This window comes from Taudactylus pleione, unplaced genomic scaffold (genome assembly GCF_031769625.1).
Source record: "Taudactylus pleione unplaced genomic scaffold, aTauple2 ptg001628l, whole genome shotgun sequence".
In the NCBI taxonomy this organism is placed as follows: Eukaryota; Metazoa; Chordata; class Amphibia; order Anura; family Myobatrachidae; genus Taudactylus; species Taudactylus pleione.
The window spans coordinates 1,942,918-1,956,077 of NW_028286025.1; the positions used below are offsets into that span (position 1 = coordinate 1,942,918).

At 47.1% G+C, this 13,160-nt stretch overlaps 1 protein-coding gene across 1 annotated transcript in view; it reads left to right on the top strand.

The window, feature by feature from the left end:
* The first annotated feature begins 3,931 nt into the window (after positions 1–3,931).
* Positions 3,932–13,160, top strand: part of TRAF3 (TNF receptor associated factor 3) — a 120,320-nt gene continuing 111,091 nt past the window's right edge. Inside the window, exon 1 of the mRNA XM_088464310.1 lies at positions 3,932–4,147. The gene's annotated coding sequence lies outside the window, so the exon portion shown is untranslated. The remainder of the gene's footprint in view (positions 4,148–13,160) is intronic.

Here is a 13,160-nt window from a genome sequence, read left to right on the forward strand (position 1 = left end):
GTCTGGCACTATAAGGAGGAGACCACTACTGGGAGCACTACAAAGGGGGGGACTACTACTACTGGGGGCGCTACAAGGGGGGGGGAGTACAACTACTGGGGGCACTACAAGGGGGGGACTACTACTACTGGGGGCACTACAAGGGGGGGGACTACTACTACTGGGGGCACTACAAGGGGGGGACTACTACTACTGGGGGCACTGCATTGAGGGACCACTGCTGGGGGCTCTATATAAAGGGCAATAGTGGGGGTACTGCATAGGGGGAAGACTACAACTGGGGCCACTATTTAAGGGGCACTGCATAAGGGTTACCACTACTGGGAGCACTATATAAGGGGCTTACTACTGGGGGCACAAGGGGCACTGCATAGGGGGGATCACTACTGGGGGCTCTACTCGAGGCCTGCATAAGTTTGTCCTCTCCTGAGGGGGGGGGGGGCACCGTAGCACGCACGTTCTTTCGGGCACCCTGGCTACACGCTACTCCTCTGCCAGGGCCGCCTGCATGCATTTGCCCCCCAGGCTAAAAGTTGCAAGCCAGCCCCTGACCACCAGGGGCCTGTAGACCCAATCTCCTGCACCCGGTTTTGGCACAAAAGTACCAATCCTGCGTACTTAGGGGTTTATTTACTAAGCGGCAGCGTGTTTAGGCCTGAAATGTAGCAAAAAAAGGGGGAATATTGCTATTAAAAGTAGATTAGTTAAGGGTTGATACAGTCTGACAAACACTTATCTCCCAATTGATAGAATAATGGGGTGGTGGAGGGACTGCCAAGCAAGAGTGTATTAGTCCTTCACTGTGTCACAAGCCCCAGCTTCCTTCTTTTAGGTTAGCATTGCATTATAGCAGCGACGTGCGGTGAGGTTAATTCCTACCTGCATCACTGTGTCTTCTCTTGCTGCTGCTGACTCAGCTCCGATTTCTAAACACCGCAGGGCACTTCCTGGTCACATGAGACATCCAAGGTGTCCATCAGTGCTCAAGGCAAGCCCCGCATACTCAGAGGCATGCCTCTATTGGCTCTCTCTCTGTGCAGCTTACTGCCTGGTGTGTGGCCCCACCCCAGCTCTGCAAGCAGTGTCTGACTATACAGAAATGAGGCTGAGCTGTTGCTGCCTCATCTCACATTTTCCTGCAGTCCCCTGTCTACCCTGACTGCACGTCCCTGCATTATAGCAACTATTCATTCAGAAAACTTGCTCAGTCAATACTGTGTTGCTACTACTAAGGGAAAATATAGGACTGGACTGACATGGCAGGGCAGTGATAGCACAGGAGGCTTTGGGCTTTGGGACCTATTCATCATCACTTATTTTTCACAAAAGCATGTGAAAATTAACATTTTCAAATACTTTTGTAAAAAATAAGTGTCAGGGCTATTCATCAAGTTCCTCTAAGATGGCGTTCAGCCCCCGATAACCTTCAAAGGCTGCTGTTTAGACGTCATACTAAAAGAGGGGACAGCTGCTTTTCGGAGCAGCTGTCCCCGCATTGGAGCATCATTGCTCCGGTGTCAAGTTTTCCCTGCTGCGAGTTGGATACTTAAGTATCCCTCGCAGCGAGATTATTCCTTAATCATCGGGGGTCATACAGCCTCCGATGATGAATAGGCCATTCAGTGATGTCACTGGTTTCTAGTGGATAGGCTGCAATCTCAGTGATATCACTGTTCCTAGGGACTGTCACGGCCAGGGTTTCTCGGCATGGTGGTCGTCGGGTATTACCAGTGAGGTCACTATGGCGGGGGGTGTCTGGCGGTGGAGCTGGTGTTTGGCGAGGGGCATTGGCTGCGCCTGTTTCTGTGTGGGCACATTGTCACTCAGGGTTGGTAGGGCCTGGCGGTGTTTCCTTTCCGTTTGGCATGGGTGCCGCCATCTTGCCTTCTGACCATGTGATTCAACTGCCCAATCTTGGTGAGTCATGTGCTCCCTTCAGCCAGTCATAGTGCGGCATGGGGTATTTAGGAAGGTTCAGAGCCTTCCTTCATTGCCAGTGCAATGTGTATCTCAGCCTAGCTGAGAGGGAGTTCTCTGTGCTCACCTCTTGTTACCTGTGAAAACGCTACTTGCCAGCCTGCTTGTCAGCTCCAAAAACCCGCTGGACTATCCTGCATCCTCCACTACCTTTTCCCCTGCATTCTCAGTGATGTCACTGGCTCCTAGTGAATGGATAGACTGCATTCTCAGTGATGTCACTGGCTCCTAGTGAATGGATAGGCTGCATTCTCAGTGATGTCACTGGCTCCTAGTGAATGGATAGGCTGCCTTCTGATGGCAATGGCTTCACCCAGAGTGGTTCACTGAATGTTCTCTGTACACAGCAAAAGCAACAGCTTATGCAGTTGTACAATAATCCATCAAATTTGATGCTGATTTATATAGATGCAGTACCTTGCAGCCTACGTGATGTTGATAAAGGTTTATTTATCCAAGTACTGAGCTCACTTTATTTTTTAAGTAATAGAGTGCTCTTAAGTTACAATAATATTCTCTCTTTTTTTTTTTAACTCGCTGACACAACATTTCATTATTGTTTGACAAAAACATCACAGTTGTTTTACTGAATGAAAATGAATAAATATTATGAATTCCAATGGAGCAGTCATAATTATTACACAGTGGCGTCATAAGAGGGGTGATAGCCATGACACTATCACCGCCAGCCTACGTCACACTGTGGAAGTCAGCCCGGCAAGTGTACAACGCCAGGTCCCAGTCGGGAGCAGATCCTGGTGTTCTACCAGGTACTGGACTTTCTTTTACCACACAGGGATTAATTCGGACGGCAGTTTACAGGTGATTAATCATCTCCCTCATGTGGGCATACCCATGCACATTTCTCTTACGTATTACCCATACTCAGAGGAGGGAAGAGGCCAGGAACTCCGCCGGCTGACAGAGACTTCGTGGCCTCTTCTGTGTACCTGCGGTAGGGATGGCCATCGACCAATGGATGATTTCAAAACATTGATGGTAGCTGCCCGATGTTATCTAGTTATGTCGTCGATGGCAGAGAACCAATGGCTCCCTGCCATCGATGGTTGAGTGGGAGCCAATGTTTTTTTTTTTTTCTTGACAGGACGGAACATAGCCCTGCCCTCTGGCGGCCGCTAAGCCCCGCTCCCATATTTGATTGTCCCGTGGCCCGCCGTGTCCCTAGTAGCGGTGGCCATCCAGTGCATGCAAACCATCAATGGTTCACCATAGATGGTTTTTGTGCCATCGATGGCAACAATCGATGGACACCCCACCAATGGGCATCCCTAATCTGCGGCGGACGGCTAGTGACCCCATGGTCACTCAGCCGGCCGAGGATCACGCAGATGTTCCGATGCTGGGTCCGTGGACGCAGCTCGGATCAGTAATGCATGCAGGAGATGTGATTACTCCTGCTACATTAACATAATAGTGCCAAATATTCTCTGTAAATAGCTGGAATATATATGTGCACTATATAAATAACTGTTAATGAATAAAGAAATATTATGCCAGGATGCTCATGCTTACTTGCTGCCTAGGGGTTTATTGCCTAACAGCACATGTAGGTGCCAGCTATAGAAAATTAAATAAACAGTAAAAGCATAGGACTGCACCTTGTCCTCACGCGACCTGCTGTACCATATACTGATACATTTATTATGCTACATATTACAGGAAGCCTTTCCCAGCATCCAGAGGCGGCTGTGCAGAATTACAGAGCCTCATATATCCTCTGGACTCCACCACTGGCTGTAGTAACAGAGGGGGGGACCTCCGGTTGTACTGTGCTTTGCATTCCCTGATCAGATGCATTACCCCCCCTGCACTGTAGGCAGACAGCACCAGCACACACACAGCAGCAGAGTATGGGAGCTCTGCTGGAGCTGTTACAGGACTTGGTGCAGCTGCTTTTCCACTGACCTCACCACTGCAGAGAGGCCATGGTACCTTCTTCAGAGCAACTAGCCTGCCCCTGCTGCCCACTGAGCCCATACCCACATAATCACCTGCTGTACAGATATCTCTGCCAGGAAGATTGTAAACACTGTTGCCTTCAACTATATGTTTAATTTTTTATTTTATTTTCTTGTACTGTATTTGTTACAATGGAGCCTAGACCTCTGGTGCTAAGTGCCATCACTGAATTCAGCAAAGTGAGGAAAAGGTAAGGTTTGCACTCTCACCTCTCTTGTGTGTGCGATAGTGAACGCATTGCTGACCTTACTGCTGTGTAGAACAGCCTGTGCATGCTTTCAGGGGCGTGATGGGGGGGTGGTAGGTCAGTTCTTACAAATAAACTGGTTTGCATGGGGCTCTCATGATTGCACATAGGCACCCTGGAAATCACACTGCGCCGGTGATGCACTCTGTCCGTTTTGCTGCAGTTGGCAGTGCCCATGTTGGCACCACTGTATGCAGAGGGAGGTGTTGGATGAGGGTATTTGGAAATGGCACTTTGTGGAATTGCAATGGTTAATACAGTTTGTCAGTGTGGTATGGCCACCTCTGGGTCATACTAAGAGGGTCATCCCTGGGCATCTAAAAGAGGTTTTCTCAGGTTTACAATATGAGGACTGTCACCGCTCTACATTCTTATTATTTGGCATAACTGCATGTCATACAGGGAGACACATAGACCATTTATCATGTATTGCTTATTACAGTCCAAAAACATACTGCCCAGCTAATTGGGTTCCGATTAAATGTGTGTGTGTATGTGCGTGTATGTATATATTATGTATGTATATAAATATATATATATATATATATATATATATATATATAGTGTTGGAGCTATATAAATATTAGGAATAATAAAAATCTACCCCCCACCCCATCACTATTTATTTTCCACCACACCTTGGTAATGATGCTGCAGTTTTAAATCTCAAATATATAGTTCTGACCTATGCAGCAAAAAAAAGGATCACGGATAGCTCGGGCAAAAATTAGGAAAATATTGATCGGATTAAAAAAATAAATAAAAAATGAACATATCAAATAATATAAAAATAAAACTGCATTTGTGGGAAAGGAAGTATGCAAGCGTGTGGCTCAGCCAGTGTCATTTCTGCATGAATGAATGAATAGCTGGATGTTTTCACTGTCAGTGGTGTCTGTCAGGTATGTGCCATGCAGGGAATGGGGAAATTATACATGATTGTGTTACCCAGACATGGCACATCCGTAATGCTTCCGAATCCAGAAGCTGTGTCATCCAGCAAAAGGGAGCTATTTACTATGTGTCTAGTAATAGAACAGTGGGAGAACATTAAATAGAGTATAACGTGTTATATATATATATATATATATATATATATATATATATATATATATGTATTTATATTTATTATTCGTACATTACATATAATTGGACTACGGCCATTATTAGCCCTTCTATATACAGACTAGCTGAGAATTATACAATATCCCTGTCTTCTCAAGTAAGGACGGGATCAATAACCATATTTGTCAATGTCATCATTATATATAGTATATAATTGTTGTGCTAGACCTGTTTGATATATATATATATATATATACATACATTTTGCACCGTAATCTACACAGATAACCTTCGATTGTCATTTTCGGAATATACAGAAATAACTAGATATGGAAGGGAATAAATAATACCTTCTGATGATTAGATGATTACTCGTAGGTTGCTGCCTGTAGAAGATTGATGTGTTGTATCCAATTAGCTGATTTGGCTATTATCTGAGCTGTGTTTATTTATTTTATTTTTTTTATTTATATGGTAATAAATAAATTGTTTCTAGGCATAAAATTATTTATTGACAATATATGTCTAATTTATAGGAATGCTGATAGAGATTATAGAGAGTTTTTGGACGATAATGTGTCATTTACAAGTAGTTCATAAAACTGACTTTTGCTAAACAAATAATTCATTTCACTGTTGATTAAATGTTCGGTAGAAAGAAGAGGTGCCCTGAAACCCTTCATACAGGTTACGTGGAATTATGTCTGATTGCATGGAATAATGAAGTGATTGTAGAATGTAATTAAATGCAGTTTTGTTGGTGATAGCTAGGGGTCACTGTCATTTAATGTAGGAAGTACATCTGTGGATCTGTGCCTGAACGTGTGTCTGCAGAATAATGGAGAATAAAAGACATTTAATGAATCAAACTTTAAAATATTGTATATTCTTTTCTGATTAGTATTCAGGTATAAACACGCCTTCAAGATTTCGCACCAACAAACCAGGAGCACAGCGGGTTACAGTCAGTGTTAAGAAAAGTGTCAGTGTCTACTGGCAGCTCATTAAATATTGGGATCATTGATCCCTGCATTAACACCTACTGTTTATTGTTAATAATAATCTATTTCTCCCACTCCCCAGGAGATTGTCTTTTCCCAGGCCTCATGGTTTGTGGCAACAGAAAACATACCTTGGACCTTTAGAAATGGCTTCGGAGGTAGTGCATGAGTGTGAGGACCAATCAGAAGCCACTGAGAGGGGTAGATTACTACAAACTCTGTTGTCGATAGCGACCAATCAGATTGTAACTATCATTTATCTAGTGCAATCTACAAAATGTTAGCTAGGATCTGATTGGTTGCCATGGATCACACCCAGGGGCGTTTCTAGAGAGGAGGGGGCCCGTGTGCAGTCTCCGACAAGGGCCCCCTAGTCTCCGTCCGGTGGCTGACTACATCCCGGCTGGACTGGCCATCTGGCACTTCAGTGCCACATACGTAACAGGCATATTAGCTATGATCTGGAAATCCAGGCCCTTGGGCCAGATGGCTTTCTCATGCTTGAGGCCTGGACTGCGGTCAGAAGCTGTCCGTACACACAAGCCCTTACCGGGAATCTGCGGTGGTTACGACCAATTACGATTGCTTTATTTTAAGAGGTTTCCTGGCCATACAAACTGTGATATCAGATCAAGGGGGTGTGTACAAAAGTGGAGGATTTGCCCATGGCAACCAATCAAACTGTAGCTATCATTTCCTACAGTGTCCCAGATAAATGATAGCTAGTGTCTAATTGGTTGATAGGTGCAATATCTTTCATTTTGAAGACACTCACTGATAATTTTACCCCCAAGTGTCATATATCGGCTGCAATATCGCAAGGCAGGACGCTGGCATTGCAGCTTGCCCAGACCAAACACAGCAAGAGAAAATCGTAGTGGAAAAGGGAGGTTGGAGATCTCATTATCTCTATGCCATGACACATGTATGTGCTGTTTCTATGGCAAAGAGCTTCGTAAGATGTGACACAGGAGAAAGCTAGTAAATGGTATCTGCACTACTGTTTGGATTGTAACGAGTGGGCGGTCATTAGTATCACTTTTGTATCACTAGTTTACTGTTCTTATAAGGCTGTAAAATACAGTAAGCAACAAATTAAACTACGTACAGATGTTTCCTCATACACCTAGCCTCAATACGCCATGCGGTGCGAGTTGCCCGGTGTGAATGATGCGCCAGGTCCTGTGTGACTGCGCTTGCGCCAAGCGTCTGTTTTGCATCTTTTTCTCCCCGAAAATAAATCTTGCAATCGGATGCGACAAACCGCTTCACAAGACTGCACGGATTTGATATGTATATCTGTGTGCACCTGAGTCTGTATACGAAGCACAACGGAACTTGGCGTGAAAAAAAGCCGTAGACGCTGCATCGTAACACTTCGTACACGGATTCAGACTCAGTCGTACAGAGATATACAAGGGTCGCATATCAAACTAATCAGTGCCGACTCGTGAAGCATGAGATGCATTTTTGGGCAAAAAACATGCTCTGTGCAAGCCGAGACGCTCAGGACCTGCTGCGCCGAGTAGGGCTGTTTGGCACGGGATGCAATCGGGAAGCCGGCTGACATTATACCGACAGCCGGCTTCCCGACTGTCATATCCTGGCGAGGGTGAAATGACCGGCGTCTAAATATAGATGCCGCTCATTTTACCGACGCCGGGAGACCGGCGCCCGGCATCCCGATCGAAGGGATGCCGGACGCCGCGAGCGGACAGCCACGGGGGGGAGGGTTAGGTTTAAGGTTAGGCACATCCCGGTAGGTTATGGTTCGGCTAGGGGAGGGTTAGGGTTAGGCACCCCCCCGGGGGACTTAGGTCTAGGCAGTGGGGAAGGGGGGGTTAGGTTTAGGCACTTAGAGGGGGGATTAGGGTTAGGTACCCCTAAGAGAGGGTTAGGGGGGTAGGTTAGGTTAGTTAGTACTTACCTGGGGACGATCGGGATTTACAGCGCTGTTGGGCTGCCGCTGCCGGGATCTGTTCCTCTGTCGGCCTGACGCTGCCGGGATTCGAACTGCCGGCCATGTTGCCGGCGGTATTACATACCGATTCCGTTTGGCACGACTGCAGCAATAGTTTATAAGGACACATCTGTGTATATATGTATATATATATATACCTGTTGCAGCAATCTAGTGACCACACCCTATGTGGGTAACTTTTTCTTTCACTTCAAAGCTATAAACACATTAGTTACTGCAGGTAATCTTAGTCCACACGTATAGATACTTTGAATAATAACCTTTGTAATATCATAACAACCTAAAGACCTAAAAGAACCTCTTATGTGAAAGGAAGGGGGTCTCCGCCTTCAGATAAGATTCATTTATTAGCTTGTGCAAAACATCATGCAACTTTTCACAAATACTTTGCTTTTTTCTTATTTTCCTCCTTGCCGCCAAGAGCTGTAATTTATTTTCGGTGCCGGTACAGAACGACGGGCTGATATAAATACATGGCTGAAAAGCACAGGTCGCCATTGCAAGGAGCTGCTTAAGAACCTCTGGTAACTGGCAGCGGTGACTGTGGGCACAGAGGGCCTGATTCAGACACGCTAGCGAGCACTGTGCCCTCGAAAGCGGGTCGATGTTGGCCCAGAGCGCAAGCGCACGACGGAGCCGGCTCCATCATGCGCATGCGCGAGACCCGGATAGCGACGGGCAAACCGTCGCTCCGGGTCTTGTACCAAAGGGGGCGTGCTGTCGATGTTGAGTGACAGCACGCCCCCTTTGGTGGGCGGGCCGGGGGAGTGGCTGCCCAAATGGAGGCGTTCCCATGTGAACGCCTCCGTTTGGGGGCGGCCCCAAACGGAGGCTGATAGAGCCGAAATCTCTCTGGGGCTTGCGGCAACGAGACCCTACCACAAGGGTCTCGTTGCAAGCCCGATGGTCGCGATGGTCTTGACCATCGCGACCATCTTCCTGGCCGCTCGCTATAGCTGTGGGTGGTCACCCACAGCTATGCGAGCGGCCAAGAGGCCGCTCTAAAAAAACAGAAGGCCGGCAGTGATTCAGAGCAAGCGCTCTGTCAGAGCGTCCGGCTCTGAATCAGGGCCAGAGTCTAGTGGCCCCATTAGTTTTCACCATAGAAGCCCACATGGGGCTTGTCCCACACTGAAGGAGGAACACGGGTCCCAGCACACAAAGAGTCTAGATCGGAGGCTGCCAGCTAAATAACAAGTAGAGCAGCAGGTCACAAAACAAGGCCAGGAGTAGGAAGGAGTGGTGGTTTAATAAAACAAGGTCCTGATTCAGACCCGGTCGCAAGGCTGCGTCTGTCCGCAGCCAAAGTATGCAAATCCCACTAGCAAGACGTTAGCACGCCAACTATGTCTTACCGCGCGATCACGGTATTTATTTAGACGCCCACCAGCCCGACACAAGACGACCACTGTCCCTTAGTAAAATACATCATCTCCAGGAAGTGTATGAAACAATCGGTAACATCGGCTGACATCGGACGCATACGCAGCATTTGTGGCTGACCATACCCTACCGCAAGCACTGCGAGTGCTGCAGTGTGTAATTCAGCCATGTGACGCGTATGCTGACTATGCGTCTTAACTATGCACGCCCCTGAAATGGCGTTCCAATGCTCAGACACGCCTGCATTGGCACCACCACACCCCCGTTACCATCGACCACCCCCTGTCACCGCCCACAAATGGCTCGTCCTGTCACTCATGCTAGCGGAGTGTCTATGTACTGGGTGCGATTGCTTCCTGATCACAGTGACTGGTTCCCGCACTGCGTATTGTACGCATTTGCAGATTGGAACATCGGCAGGCTGCGTGCAAACGCAGTCTTGCGACCGGGTCTGAATCATGCCCCAAGGTCAGGTCAAGCAACGTGAGGATACATTGCCAAGGGCAGGAACCAGCACAAAAATGCTTATATAGTTTTTCACAGCAAAGCTCAGGCAAGAAGTAAATGAAACAGAGGCCCTGATTCAGAGCCAGACGCTCTGACATAGCGCTCGCTCTGAATCAGGGCGTCTTTTTTTTTTTTATGGAGCGGCCTCCTGGCCGCTCGCATTGCTGTGGGTTGCCACCCACAGCTAATGCGAGCGGCCAGGATGATGGTCGCGACCATCGGGCTTGCGATGAGACCCTTGTGGTAGGGTCTCGTGGCCTTGTGATGTCAGTGGGGCCGCCCCCAGACGGTAGGCGTTCTCATGGGAATGCCTCTGTCTGGCCAGCCACCCCCCCGGCCTACCCACCAAAGGGGGTGTGCTGTCACTCAACATCAACAGCACACCCCCTTTGCTGCGAGACCCGGAGCGACGGATTGCCCGTCGCTATCCGGGTCTCGCGCATGCGCACGACGGAGCCGGCTCCGTCGTGCGCATGCGCTCTGGGCCACCATCAACCCGGTTGCGAGCGCTCAGCTCTTGCGACCGTGTCTGAATCGGGCCCAGAAGACTTTATAAAGGAAACAAAACAAAGGGCATTGTATAGGAAATGAATCAGGTTTATGTAATAAATTACAGAAGGAGCACAGGAGGGTCAGACTGGCCAACAGGGGAAATCCCTAAGGGCCCACTGCCTAAGGGCCCCACCCCCTCCTCTAGGAGTGGAGCAGGTTCATGGATGAACTTGAGTGCTTGATTTGTTTCTATGGAAACTACACCAAGAATAGCCCTCCTGCCAATCAAAGTGGGTGGTGCTGACACACCCCTGTTCCCTTTTTTATAAAGGGGTCCTGTTCTTTGCATGTCCTCTCTAATGGTTGGCCAAGTCCATCTGTTTTGGCTGGCCACACCCCCTCTGGTGGCTAGCCACACCCCTTAAGCTTGGGCTCCTACCATTGCATTCCCTGGTGGACTAATCATGCCCCAGTCCGACACTGAGCACAGGTGACCGGAAAAAGGTAACCAGATTCCACAAAAGAGACCAGAGAACTTGGTGATCCAGTAACTTATCTGTAAGATCGCCGACAAGAAAGCGGGACGCCATAGTGCAGATCAAAAGAGAGATCAATAACAAAAGATGGTCAGAATTCTGGTGTATAACAGCCAAAGATAACAATGTATTTAGTAAATGTATCAGGAGAACATCTACAATACTACAAAAAGTATGAAAGGTGGATTCCTACAAATAAAGGGATGGTGCCCATATGGTGAAGTACAATTGTGCCACTGTCATATGTACCAAATGGCTCATCTGACAGCTCAAGCCGTCCTCTGTCTACCTGTATAGAGTAGATTGTGTAACATTCCTAGAAGCTTATTTATTAGTATAGGTACAAAAGTGTACACCGGAGTGATGAGTATGCTACCAGTCCATTAACAATGTCCCATAACGTCTATTGCCAAGGTTTCTTGGATGGAGATTTTTAGTAGGAGCTTTGGGCCTGATTCAGACCCACTCGCAAGGGGCTGTCCGCTCGCAAGTGGGTCGATGTTGTGCACTGCGCATGCCCACGACGGCGGGAGCTCCGTCGTGCACATGCGCCAGACGCGACGAGCGAAGGACTTTCCTTCGCTCGTTGTGTCTGATCAAAGGGGGCGTGCTGTCGATGTTGATTGACAGCACGCCCCCTTTGGTGGGCGTGCCGGGGGCGTGCCTCCCTGACGGGGGCGTTCCCAAGGGAACGCCTACCGTCAGAAGCCGGCCCACTGACATCACTAGTGATGTCAGTGGGAGTGACTTTGGCTCTGATAGAGCCAAAATCACTTTGGGCCTTGCGGTTGAAAAACTCAGCCGCAGGCTCCGGCTCGCAGTGGCGATGGTCGCGATGGTCAAGACCATCGCGGCCATCAAACTGCACGCTCGTATAGGCTGTGGGTGGTGACCCACAGCTATACGAGCGTCCAGGAGGACGCTCCATAATTATGGAGGGCGGCCCTCATTCAGAGCGTGCGCTCTGCTCAGAGCAAACGGCTCTGAATGAGGGCCTTTATCCCTCAGCAGAGCAGAAATGGATACATTACCCTACGCGTTTCGTCTTTGTTATAGACTTTTCCGGGAATAAAAGACATGTACATGCACAAGTTTATAAAAACATTCAAAAGCAATCGCGCAAATAGTGCCAAGAGCACCTGGCAATCAGAACAAAGTACTACTTGAATGACAAGGCCAGTAGAGGTTAGTCCAAATTAAGGAATTAGGAACAGCTATATAGAAAAGTATTTTACAAAATATAAAAAAAATGTGCTGGAAATCAGAATTCATTTTGAGGTTCAGTGCATGTGAGAAAATACTGTAATACTAGAAAGAAACTAGTATGAGAAAGGACGTCCTCAATATGGTGAAATACATCATGCACATTGGAAGTCCCCCATTGTTTATGGGTATAATTATACCGGCAGTTCTTAATACACATGCTATCATGATTGCATTTAATAAAAATACGATTACATTAATGGAGATTCAAGTTTCATTAACTAAATACATATAATTACTGGTGTCTGGGGAGGTGTCCAATTATGGACTTAAAGGGAATGAATGAATTGAAAAAAATAAACTAACATCATGAAATATTTATGAGGGGAACAGTAGGTTATTAGGAATGATTAAACGAGAAAATAGGTAACAACAAATGGAAACTTTCTTTTTTTTGTCAACCCATAAAAGGTCCACAGTGAAAATGAGGCTCAATCAATAAATGGATACATACCGCAGTTATTTAATCCTTGTGGATGAAGAGTTTGAAATGCATAAATGTATATACTGTACATATGTATGTATGTATATAATACATACAGTATATGTGCAGGCTTGTAAACCACGGCGGGTTTGCGACGGGATCCCGGGGAAATAGGGCATTAGAAAACGCTGGGATCCAACAACGGGATACTGTTTAGAAGGTCAAAATTACCTTTAGTAGATACTGCCTTTTGTGAATAGAACCCCTGCTTAGTAAATGGACCCCCAATTGTGTAGTATCGTGT